Genomic DNA, 11,396 nt, shown 5'->3' with positions numbered 1-11,396 from the left:
ATCTGTGGCCATGGTTCTCAGCAGGAAACCGGTGGAGTGCCAACTCCAGGTAGGGAATGAGTCCTTACCCCAAGTGAAGGAGTTCAAGTACCTCGGGGTCTTGTTCACGAGTGAGGGGAGACTAGAGCAGGAGATTGGCCGGAGAATCGGAGCAGCGGGGGTGGTATTGCACTCGCTTTACTGCACCGTTGTGGTGAAAAGAGAGCTGAGCCGTAAGGCAAAGCTCTTGATCTACCGGTTGATTTTCGCTCCTACACTCACCTATGGTCATGAAGGCTGGGTCATGACCGAAACAGCGAGATCGCGGGTACAAGCAGCCGAAATGGGTTTCCTCAGGCGGGTGGCTGGTGTCTCCCTTAGAGATAGGGTGAGAAGCTCGGCCATCTGCGAGGAGCTCAGAGTAGAGCCGCTGCTCCTTTGCGTTGAAAAGAGCCAGTTGAGGTGTTTGGGCATCTGGTAAGGATGCCTCCCGGACGCCTCCCTAGGGAGGTGTTCCAGGCACGTCCAGCTGGGAGGAGGCCTCGGGGAAGACCCAGGACTAGGTGGAGCGATTATATCTCCACACTGGCCTGGGAACTCCTCGGGATCCCCCAGTCAGAGCTGGTTAATGTGGCTCGGGAAAGAGAAGTTTGGGGTTCCCTGCTGGAGCTGCTCCTCCCGCGACCCGATCCCAGATAAGCGGATGAAGATGGATGGATCGATGGTATCACATTTCTGGGCATTTATAACATTTTCCTAAAATTGAGAAAATTACTTTTAGAGATGGTAGGTACGTTTATTGTCACAATATAACAAGTTATAGAGTGAAATTGAGTTTTATAACTCCCTTCTGCTACATAGCAGACAACATACATTAAAGAATCAATTATAAAAAAAGAATGGCAAATAGAAATAAACTGGAGCAGTGCTGAGGATGAATTTGAGTTTAAGAGCCTGATAGCTTGGGGGGGAAAGGCTGCTCTGCAGTCTGGTGCGGCAGCAAAACTTCTATGTCTCTTCCCAGAAGAGTAGTTTCTTATTAGTTTCTTAGTTTTGCTGACGTTGAGCAGTAGGTTGTTCTCTAAGCACCACTCTACAAAATTATGAATTTCCTCCCGATACGAAGTCTCATCGTTGTTTGATATCCGGCACGATGATGGTGGTGTCATCCGCAAACTTCACAACAGAGTTCTCTCCATGTCAGGGGATGCAGTCGTGGGTGTACAGCGTGAACAGGAGGGAGCTGAGTACACAGCCCTGGGGGGCTCCAGTGTTGAGCACTAGAGTGGAAGAGGTGACTCTGTCAATCCGATCAGATTGTTTACTGTAGCCAGCTACCAAATACATTGACAAAATATTTCTACATCAATTAACATGCAGAAAAAGTTTTACTAATTGATAGTATGCATTATTTTAATTTAATACTTTACTTTGCCTTTTAGTTTATGGTTTACCATTTACAATGTGTGCTTCCATGGGAGCTGTCATTGTTGTGTGATGTCATTACGCTGCTACTCGTGAAGTAGGGGTACACATTTTTTCACCGAGTTCACAAGTAGGAAATCTGACCTCAAGTAGCGTTCCATAGTACTTTTTCTAATTGGAGGTTGGAAATTTCCCAGTCAGGTAGACGAAGTAATGGAACAATATCAAGGTTTCTGCAGGTTTCACCTGGTCAAATTTAAGACCTTTTTAGGGACATTATGAATGAAATTTAAAACCTATATCACAACTTTAAAAAAACAAATGTGCAAAGGAAATGCAGTCACAAAATTACTTGCAGAGTATAGGCTAAATCAATGTATTCAAATTAGGGTTGAGTGATGTCAACAATGAAACACTGGACGATGATATTGATAATCTACGTAATTAACAAGCTGGCATGCGGGGACCTGCTGACGTGAAAAATGGTGGAAAAAAAAAACTTTAAAAAACTTAACCTACTGCTGATGGATAAACTCAGGGAACCAGACAGGGAGACAATAATAAACTACACCCCAAAAGATAAACTTGCTAAATAAGTCTACTGGGGTTGAATTCTAACTATTAGATCTGGGAAAAGTAATTTGGTTAGTTTTGATGCTCTCCACAGTGATTTTATATTCATTGCCATTGGGGTCAGGGCGGCATCTGGCCGCAGCGTAGCAGGTGGTGACCGCTGTTAAGATCTTTTCACAGGGGAAGCGACACTGCGCCTGCGTAGTCGCCTGGCCCCGCGGGGTCACTCTGCGCTTCCCATGTGAACAGACACAGAGACAAGCGCTCCGCGAGTAAACAGAAGGCGCTCTATAGATAGTAACCACTGCAACGGCTTCTTTGCTCTAATGTATTCCTGCATAGCTGGCTTAAAGGAAAACTATAAGTAACGTTAGTTGATAGGCTATATTATATATATATATATATATCATATTCACATAGCTGTTAATGTCCCAATAACTGTTCAGTGAACAGTTACATATTTCAGGCAAGTCACAGATGGCAAGGATCAGTCTCTCATCCAACTTCTTTTTGTGCTGCGCGTCGCATACACAAAGTTTTGGCAAGGGCAGGCGTGTGCGTGAGACGAGCACAACCGCGACAGTTTCATGGGAACACGCTCGCTTGCCGCTACGCCTGTTGCAATGCCCGCGCCTCCCTTACTACACGCTCACCTCTCATTGACAATGAATTAAGAGGCGCATAAATCGCTTCCCGTGTGAATAGGCCTTGAAAAGGCCACAAAGAGAGCCCCATGTAATGTTAGGGTTGAGCTAACTTTGTCGGGGAGACCCAGGTAGGGATCGGCTGCGTAGTTGGTGGGATTTTAACATGTTTTCTATTATCTTTTATACATAGGCCTACATGTGTACAAAATAATATGAATGCAACAACTGTATGGAGTTGTGTTTTGTTTAGTTTGAGTGTAGCGAGTCACTGTCTTGGTGGTTTTCTTTTCCTTGTTTTGTTCCGTTCTGATGGTCTGGCTTAGCATCCTGCGTGTGGGATAAACTTGCACCTTGCCCACTGTAGAGTTTAAAAAGTTACAACAAAGATGAAATTTTTTTACCAAATGTATTTCAGTGTTTTCTGTCTTTCTTAAAATATAAACTGCTGGATTTTAGGACAGACAATTGCATCAGAATGTTGATTAAACCACTGTTTGCCTCCTCTTTGTAATGTGAAGAAAACTGACACCTCTTTGATTAGTGTCAGAAGGATTCTTTTGTTTTAACTGTTTCATAGACACCTAAGATCGGATGTCGACTGTTGTGGAGACAACCCCTGTTGTTCTGTATAATTAGTTTAGGGCGAAGACTGTTTGTTCCTGTAGATTGAAGGGGGGCTTCACGTCTGAGATTGGCACTCCTTTGTCTGATCAAAAGTAACTCAGAACAATAATGGTACACCCTTCCTAACTGGGTGACAAAGAAACTTACCAAATGACCAATGACAATGGTCCTAAGCCATTTGAGGGAAAAAGGACCCGCCCACATACCTGGAGGATATAAGCATACTATTTTGTAAGAATCAGGACCGTAAGCTGTATTTCTTGAAGGAGAAGCAACTTTCCAGTCCACTGCTGGGGACGGCAGTAACTCAGTCCGTAAGGATTTGACTGGAAACTATGAATCTTCATAGAGAAGCATCTTCGGTCTACTGCAGTGTTTTTGTTTGTTCTGTAATGCCATCATTTATTCACCAATTTCGTAATTAAATCTTTTGTTAATTTGCATTGGACCAAGCCTCTCCTTGATCAAAATCCATTATACGCAACACCACTGACCGTGAGCTCTCCTTGTACTGGGTCAACGTGTCTGCTGGTCATTATATTTACTGCATGTCAGCTAGTGTGTGTTTTATGGGCTCATTGGTATCTCTTGCCTTCAGGGTGCTAGGGACCTGTTGTTTGTGGCTCCAAGGGGGGCCTCCACTTTCTTCCAGTGTCTTAGCTGTCCATCAGTTATATTTAACCAACATTTCACTAGCAAGGACAACAATCAACGGATATGATTAAATGATATATTGATAAACAAACAGAAGATGTATGATCTCCGCGACCCTGTAAGCAGGATAAGCGGTTGACGATGGATGGATGTATGAAGATGTATGATGCTTCCAGTAGCTGAATAGACATTCAAAAGCGTTGTGGGGAAGCTACGTAGCGCCCAAGCACGACGGACCCCCATATAACCCTATGTAGAGGAAGGAGATGAGGAGAGAGACTGGACTGAGAAAAGGGTGGACGAGAGGGTTGCGGAATGTGAGAGCGAAGAAGAGAAAGTGCGTTGTGTGGGTATTTATGGAAAGCCGGGAGTGAGTCATTGATGTGTGGTCCCACTCCTGAAACTCTGCTGGTAGCCCCACTTATTGTATTTCACCTATATAACCATGAATGATAGAGCACTGGGTAGTAGGATTAGTGTAGTTTGCTCTTAGGGTTTTCTGTATGTAGGTTAGAAATTATACTGTAGATTGCATGTGCTTCCTTTATTTGTAGTATTTATTTAGACAATGTGCCAGAACTAACTAACTAACACACACTATGTACAAGCTTCAGAGCTTAAAAAAGGGTGTCCCTTTTCACAAATATTTCTTGTATAATATTTCTAGTACTTTTATTTTAATGTTTTGTGAAAAAACTAAACTGAGCTTGGCATGCTGCAGCGACAAAGACTAAAACTAACACTAAAACTAATAAAAACCAAACAAAAACTAAGCATTTTCAAAAATCAAAACTAAACTAGCAAACCCACGTTGAAAACAAAAAGTCATAACAAAATAAAAACTAATGAAAAATCCCAAACTATAATAACCTTGCGCAGCACTAAGCAGTTTGGAGCCTCACCACCTCATAATGGCAGAAAACACTGTTAACAAGCTGATAACTGGAGAGTAATCTGATTTCTGCATTTCACAGTGTAAACTAATAACTGGAGAGTAATCTGATTACTGTGTTTAACACAGTTAACTGGAGAGTAATCTGATTACTGCGTTTCTCACAGTGTAACCTAATGACTAGAGAGTAATCTGATTACTGTGTTTAACACAGTGTAACCTGATATCTAGAGAGTAATCTGATTACTGCGTTTCACACAGTTAAACCTGACCCACCTCTCCCCCAACACAATCTTCCAACAGTCACCTTCCCCGACTGCCACGCTCTCACCCCCCCTCTCTGACCCCTCACCTGCACTCACAATTTGTGTAGATGATGTGCGCAAGCTCTTCCAGAGGCAGAAAACCAGGAAGGCTCCTGGCCCCGACAGTGTGTCACCATCCGCCTGAAAATCTACACAGACCAGCTGGCCCCCATCTTGACACAGATCTTTAACAGATCACTGGAGCTGTGTGAAGCTCCCTCCAGCTTCAAATGCTCCACAATCATCCCGGTCCCCAAACCTCCATCTCTGGATTAAATGACAATAGGCCTGTCGCCCTGACATCTATCAGAATCAGAAGGAGCTTTATTGCCAAGTATTGTTTTACACATACAAGGAATTTGGTGTTAAGGTGCTACACACAGACAGACATGCAGCTGACAAATAGATGTAGAAATATACAAATATGTAATAAACAAATGCAAGTTATATAAGAATAACAGAAGAATAATACAACTGACAATATAAAAATAAATCCCTCTTCTTCTGTCCTCTTCCTCCTTTGTCGGTAACATGCCAATGTCACATCTCCCCTCTGCATCCTCTTCTTGCATCTTCACTGGTTATGACTGTTATTTTTCCTTCCTTGTGTGAAACAATCCATGTAGAAAATCAGTATAAATGGGATCAGTTCGACTGGTGAGTGCAAATGAATCTGTGAGTGCTGTGGTTTTATGAGTACTATTGGATTCGGTTTGTTGAAAACTCCTAGACTGTAGGGAATGTCTGTCATCTGGTTGAGCTGGTGTTGGAGTACCCTAACTGTGCTGATCAGGACTGCGGTGAGCACTGCAGCCATTGTCTATGTGTTGTTGGAGGGGATCCTCACTGTGGAAACACTTTGCACTGTGATGCATGGACTGACGTATCCCTCTCAGCTACCCGGACAGCAGTTGGAGTCGTCAGCAACACCTGATATGGTCCTAGCCAACGGGGATGGTGCCAATGCTTTCTTCGCAAATCCTTGATCACGACCCACTGTCCAGGCTGGATGGTGTGAAGTTGTGTTGTTGCAGGATCAGGACAACAGGAGTTAGACCTTTGATGTCCCCAAAATTACTCTGAGCCCACATTTTTCCAGGCACTACTGAAAGTATCGCTTCCTCTTCAGGTGTTAATTGCATAAGTGTGACTTTGTGTGTCTGCATGTGAACAAGTTTCGAGGCTGTTTCAAATGCGTCAGGAATATTCCAGGTGTAGAACTGATCGTTCCCAGAAAATGAGACGATATAGACCAGCTGTCTTACATGTTATCTTAATGCCTGTTGGATCGCAATGTACATCAATTCACAGCGCAAACATAAGGTCGTGACCCATCAAATTTACAGGACAAGCATCAGAGAGAAGAAATGGGTGTTCACCTCTGTAATCCTCAAAACATATAGTTAATGGTTCAGAAATTGGTTCGAAATCTGGAACTCCTGAAGCTCCTACTGTTCAAGAAATTCAATATTTTCGGGGCATTTGGGAGCACTTTAGATTGGATAAATGAGACTTCTGCTCCTGAGTCTACAAGGAATGTCACATCCACACCTTTTACCTTTAGTGTTAAGCTCTAGGGTGTTTTAAAATCTGGTGTTAACTGTACATATTGTTGGTATGTAATCACTGGTTTGTCACGCTCATCAGTGGAGTTTGTGTCTATGTGCTGCTCACTGCTCTGACCTGTCTCCACTTCATCCTATGTCTGTGCTGATTGGAACCCAGGAGACTGCACAGTGAGGCCCCCCAGGTGGTGCGTGTGGCCAGGATTCCTCTTGGCCTCGTCCCTCTTCTTGGTGAAAACCAGGGGTGGGACACTGATGTGATGTGTGCCCATAGCCTCCGCATCTGTTGCACCTTATTGTGTTTCGGCTTGTGTTTTTGTAGCCCCCTTGATATTTGGAATGTGGTCTCAGGGTCCTTCTTCCTCCAGCGCCTCGCCTTCTATTGTTGCTTTGATGGGACTGCCACCTCTGTCCGGGGTTCTGTGTTGCACCCTGCTGGTAGAACATTAACTGAGCAATAGGCAGTTCTTCTGCAATTTCTGTTCATCTGGCTGCCATTGCCGGTATACAAACACTTCCGGATCCCAGTGGGCATGTTCCTGCTCTCCCGTTGGTCGAGGCTGGGGATTTGGAAATGTCAACATAGGCAGTAGCTGTGCATCCCTTTCTTGTGTTTGGCTCCTGAGCCAGTAGTCAGAAGTAGCTGCGACTGGAGATAAAAGTTTCTTGGGAAAGTTAGTTTGGGTGTTCTTCCCATATTGTCTTTGTTCAGTCACTGTTGTGTTGGTTTTCCTGGGTCTGTTCAGCAGAGGGGGCAGTATTTCCATGTGAATGAGTAGTTTCTGGTGTTACCAGGATGGGTGGCTTAGAGACAACATATGGTGGCAGTAAATTCTGATCTGGCCTTTTTGTGTTTATCTTTCTTATCATTTAAAACTGTATCCCATATCCGTTTTACCATTAACCCTGCCACTGATTTAGCTTCCCTGAAGTGTGCTTCCTTTTCCCATTTCTCAAAAGCTTGCCAATCAATCTATTTATTTCCTATTTTCTTTGCTTTCTCTGTCAACATAATTCTACATCTCCCTAAACAATCTGTACTCAGTGTGCCTAGGATAGGAAAAATGCCTTCAGTTACATCATGCCAAAAAGGAACATCAACAACCACACTTTCCCCCCATTTCTCTACCATTATTTTAGCTGGACCTGAAAGAATGTTAGGCAGAGAATTTAGATTATTCCCCATGTTTTCCTACTGACTCAGACTCACTGAACAGATTAGATTTTACTAGCCAGAGTTTGATCCAAGGACAAGGACAGCCTTAAAACGAAGGTTATTTATTTTTCTTTTTTCCCCAGAAACACAAAGGAAAATGAGAAACTCTTCCGGAAACAAAAATTTTAAACCACCAAAGGAAATTACGTACTATAAGCACCACCCAAGGAATTATGTTTTTAGGCCTTTCTTTGTATAAACCACCAAAGGAAATTACGTACTACTTCTAAAATACCACCAAAGGAATTACGTTTTTAAAATTAGAAGTATCACCATATAGACTATGGAATTACATACTATCTAATAGCCATCACCCACAGGAATTACATGTCTATCAACCTAGGGGTTTTTTTCTTCTTTTTTCTTCAAGGAATGATTCAAAACATCGTACTCACGTTTTTAAGTCGATTGGAGCGTCCAGCCAGTCACCACCCGGTCCAAAGTCAGGCGGGTTCCTCTCTCGTTTTGCGAGGCAGACTTCCCTACCGGTAAATGTTACCTGCGTTTTGACTCGGGCGTTGATCAGCTGGAACGTCCAATCCCATCCTCGTCGCCAAAAATGTCAGGGAAAATAATGCCTTTCCAAAGAATACAGAGTCAAATAGATGCGTTGAATCATTTCTTTATGTAACGTGGCCACAGAGAGAACGCACGGTTACTCTCCCGAACTCAGCATTTCCTCTCCTTAAGTACAGAACAAGTACAAAGCAAACAACATAAAGGAAATGGTAGATGTAGGATAAACAAATGGCAGAGTATTAGCATACAATCAAAAAGTCTTCCTGAGCTAAGAAAGGACATGCAAATGTATGTGGCATCAGATGTTTCTCTGTCTCTTGTTGTTATGTAAATCTCTCACCTACATGCCAGCAGACGTTTATCGTAAATCAGACAACCCTTTGTTTAGAAATAAAAACCCTGTGACCAATGCTAATTTCTCACAAGTTAATTACAGTGAAATCCCTTGACTTTAACCTTCGTTGGATAACTGTGACCTGGATGATTCATAGACATCTTACAGTGAAATCCTAAAAATCAGCAACTTATAAATGTATTTCTCACAGGAGGTCGTTGCTGATGTCACTTACTGATGTTTTGGGGGTTTTCTTCACAGCTCTCACGATATTTCTGTCATCAACTACTGTTGTTTTCCTTGGCCGACCTGTTAAACGTCTGTTGCTCAGTACACCAGTAGTTTCTTTCTTTTTCAGGACATTCCAAATTGTTGTGCTTGCTATGCCCAATGTTTGTCCAATGGCTCTGGTCGATTTTCCTTCTTTTCTCAGCTTGACAATGGCATGCTTTTCTCCCATAGACAGCTCTCTGTTCTTCATGTTGGTTTATCCTCTTTAACAGGAAATGCAGTCTTTATAGGTTTGAACCAAGGATGAAAATGCAGAGCTATTTAATGTTTGGACAATCAATCTAAAAGGCAACACCTGGGCAACAAGAAACATCTGTCAGTCACATGTTCCAATAGTTTTGCTCACTTGAAAAATGGGTGGGTTCAAACAAAGGGTGATATGTCCTGAGTTGTTTAACACATCTAGATGTGAATACCAGGAAATGAGAGCTGAAATTCTGAACTCTTGTCTCATACTCATCTTTTGATCTTAAACCCAAATGTCTTCAATGAACAACAAAAATAAAGGAATTTGCCTTACCGTTCCAATACTTTTGGAGGGGACTGTACCTTTTGTACAGCAGCTTATAGTAGTGACAGAAACAAGCCGGTGGACTGCCGAGTCGTTTTCAGGTGGTAGAAGCGTAGCTCTGCTGCTGGGCGCATGACGTAAACACGTAAGTGCAAGCGCTCTCAGAACCCATAGAGATGGCATTGCAGTGCCTGCAGTTAGAAAAGAACTGTCTTTACATGAAAGTCTATGAAAGCGATCTGGGCGAATTACAACCAGACTATTTGGATTTTTATTGACTTTATTTTTAATCATAAATCTAAATAAATAAATTTGCATTAATCTTTCACATTAACATTTCATACCTTTTTGGCCATTTCTTCTTCACTCTTAACTTTGATGTCAGGAATATTATTTATTTTACACTTACACTGACATTTTTCTATGTATTTCCAGTTATTGAGTTTTTAATAGTAGTTTTGCTGTTATAAACACTACTGTTGCTGTTAAAATGTAAATCTATTCCATGGCTACCAGTGCATTCAGTGTTAATGAACATTAACACACGTGAAAATCAAAACACATCGCTAAAATTAATTATTGTTGTTCATGAAGTCACCTGTCTGTCATTAGGAAAAACACAATTGTGGATATGTAACAGCGGGTAAATCATGATCTTTTACCTAATTATTATTATTTTTTTTTCATTTCAACAGTGCAGTGTCTGCCACATCTGTCTGAGCTAGTCTAAGCTCTAGTGTGCTCTGGATCCCAGTTTGTTTTTGTATCCCACTATAACTTTTGCTAGGAAACAACGAACGTCTCCATATTCACCCCTGTTATTTGTCCTGACCCAAAACAAAATACTTGATAGTACTGTTGTCGCTATTTGTGTATGAAAAGTGCTGTTTAAATGCAATGCACTATTAAATTGTTATGATAATAATTGACCCTTTAAGGAGGGGGACTGAGAACAATTTCCAGCAATATCCGAAGGTTATTTTAAAACCAGGACACAGAGATGGGCAGGACATTTTCTCAGGAGTTGGGATCATTAAGATTTTATTGACACACTTGTATTGGTAATCCTTATTGGTTCAGTTCTTTATCGATGCTCTTATCAGTCCTATTTATTACTAAATAATTGCATATAGCCATAAAAAATAATATAACATTTTTTATTAACTAAATGTTGTTTCTAGAGCAACAACAGGATTTACAACAGCAAAGTCACTAATAGCTCACTGGAAACAAATCTAACATGTCAGTAAAATAAATCATATTCTTGACATCAACATAAGTTTAGAAATAATAATAATGTAATAATAATAATAACAGCTCAGTCCCTCCTGTCCTCCTCCTCCCTCTGCTGCTGCAGGAAGAGAGGAGGGTCTGCTGGCCACCAGCTGAGTTTATAATGTGCCATATTTTAATGTGAGTGGCAAACTAAAGACAGACAGCTTTCACTTTTTTCTGTAACTATAACACCGCGGTGAAGTTAGTTTTAAGTTGGATATTCGACAGACATTCACCCAGGATCCAGTGACGGCTTTTTAGTCAGTTCACCCAGTGACGGTTGTATAAGTGCGGTTAGCTCACCTCTGATGGCTCGCTTTTAACCAACGGGGGTTAGCTTAGGGACCATCAATAAATTACAATTGTGAGAACAGTGTTATGGGAAAATCATTATTTATTTCAATAGCTTCCAAGTCATGTGACACAGGGACTTCAAACCAATGCCGAATTGTAGTACTACACTGGGCAAATGAGACACACCCCTTCATATTTGATTTGAGTGCATATTCGAATTTATATGAATATTTATTCATAATTTATTGAAAAAAGTGCTGTTTTTTTCAATAGCTTCCAAGTCATGTGACAC

Source organism: Micropterus dolomieu, linkage group LG07 (genome assembly GCF_021292245.1).
Source record: "Micropterus dolomieu isolate WLL.071019.BEF.003 ecotype Adirondacks linkage group LG07, ASM2129224v1, whole genome shotgun sequence".
NCBI lineage: Eukaryota > Metazoa > Chordata > Actinopteri > Centrarchiformes > Centrarchidae > Micropterus > Micropterus dolomieu.
Note: the sequence above shows the minus strand (reverse complement) of the source record.